This window comes from Aplysia californica, unplaced genomic scaffold, assembly GCF_000002075.1.
Source record: "Aplysia californica isolate F4 #8 unplaced genomic scaffold, AplCal3.0 scaffold00378, whole genome shotgun sequence".
NCBI classification, from domain to species: Eukaryota; Metazoa; Mollusca; class Gastropoda; order Aplysiida; family Aplysiidae; genus Aplysia; species Aplysia californica.
The window spans coordinates 325,853-327,960 of NW_004797648.1; the positions used below are offsets into that span (position 1 = coordinate 325,853).

The 2,108-nt window shown below is 37.1% G+C and overlaps 1 protein-coding gene across 1 annotated transcript in view; it reads right to left on the reverse strand.

Moving 5' to 3' along the window:
* The window catches only part of LOC101854351 (P protein), a gene marked incomplete at both ends in the record, with an annotated part of 24,836 nt that overhangs the window by 15,033 nt on the left and 7,695 nt on the right, over positions 1-2,108 (reverse strand).

Sequence of the window (2,108 nt, forward strand, 5' to 3'; positions counted from 1 at the left end):
TGTGTCAGAGAGACTGTCGTCTTGAAATGTAAAAATTAATAGTAAACTAATATTTTCTGGCCCAGCTAGGACGCAATGGACTGATATTTTATAATGTGGGTTCCCTTGAGTGATATAACAATAGAATAGTATCTGTTTTAGTCTCACTTTTGAGAGCTTGAGTATTTTAATCGATATAACCCATTTTTTAAAACAATTGTTTGTTTTTTTTGGGGTTTTTTTTTGGGGGGGGGTATTCGGTAATCAGACCCCAGTATTTTCGCAGATGGACGTTTAAACTTGGAGGTCCCGCTTCGTATAAATGCAATAGTGTTGATAGGGGCGCTACACCTATGTCCTATACCTTTTCACATTTCACATTTTACATTTAATTTTTAAATCCGACCCACGACTTAGACGCGTTTGTCCTTACTAGTTGAAGAACCTTTTAGCAGATGAAAGTAGCCAAGATGACAGTGGTGAATAATTATTATTCCTCTTATCTTTACCAAGATATTTGTTATGGCTATTTTTGCTATTATCACAATTGCTAGACTGTTAAATGGATCCCTTTCCAGCTCCAGTGGCGTAACAATGAGGGCTCTTTGACTTGTACGTATATCATGTGAATTCGATTCGCTTATGAGAGAGATTTTATCAAATATCCCCGCCTTTCTCCTTGGATTTACGAGTATCTTAAACAGCCCCGATTAGACCTAACTTGTAGAGCAGACCTAAATTTAGTCCATAGGAACGTAAAACATATTGGCCCTTACAACAATTCTAAGAGCAGCAACATTCTTGAAATGTGCTACGCATAAAATACCCCCCCCCCACCCTTAAAAAAAAGCAAATCAACCACAACAACAACCCAACCAAACAACAAACTCAGGATAACAGAAAGCAGGCAAATAACTTTGGCGACAGTCGTTTGCGGGACTTCAAAAATTTAAAACTCAAGACCATGCTTATTACTTTCACTCTATTGTTTCACCTGTCTATCTGTCTCTGCCTTGCTTCTTCCATGCGTTAATTAATGACCGTCAGAGTGTCGATGTATGACGTGCTTCCCTTTACCCAAACAAAAGGAAAAGTGCTACTCACGTGTCTCCCCTGCAGGAAGAAGCGTCACTTTGTGAAGAGCCTCTTCTTCTTCACACACCATGATGACTCCCTGAAGCGAATGTGAGGCATCGTGATGAAATAAGCCGCTCGTCAAAATAGTGAAATAAAAAATACCGGCAATTTTCTTCGGGTTTGACAATCTTTATCGAATTCGTGGCACAACTTATGTTCAGATATCTCGTTAACAGGGGAATGAATGTCTCCCATACTTTGCATGGCACTTTGTATCATTTTTTCTTAACTTAATTATATTTTCATACAACGGAGGAGGTTAGATTTTAAAAACCTTCTTGATAAATGTATATAAAATACTGCAAATCTGCGTCACGCAGAAAATGATATTGTTCTCAGCATCCCCCGCTTCTCTTACACACATTTTTCATATGGCTTGGGTCACTGTTCACCAATCACACTCTTTAGAGGCAAATCTAGTTACAAAAATGTAGTGTTATAATGAACACTTTTTGTGCTAAAGATTCTCAAAACCTGCGTCCAATGAGCATCGTGTCACGATTAAAACAAAAGACTGACTTGCTTTTAAAAGCAATATTGTTCCAGATCTGTAGAAACCATCCACTGGGATTTTAAAAAATTAGGGTTTATTAAGGAATTTTCTTAAATAAATTTAACGGGTGTTTACAAAAATGTTGATCTATTAAGGCAAATGGCTACAAGTCATTATACAAAAGCTGGAGAGTCTATGTTTGAAAGTTGAGGAAATGTTTGACAATAAGTTGCGCGACAAATTTTTGACTGCACTTTAATTCAATAATTCAATAGCTCAAGAGTTCAATAGCCTGGCTGTTCCTGCTGACGCATGTCTCCAACTTCATTTTAGTTTTCAAAAAAGAGTTTAACAGAATTTGTAACACAAATAGGTCATGTAAGTGCTGACGATGAGATGTATTGCTAGATAGTATCAACAAAGAAAAGAATGACCAGAAAAGATACGGACGATAGATGTTTGATAGGAAAAAAAGGAGCAGAAAAGAACAACAACAACA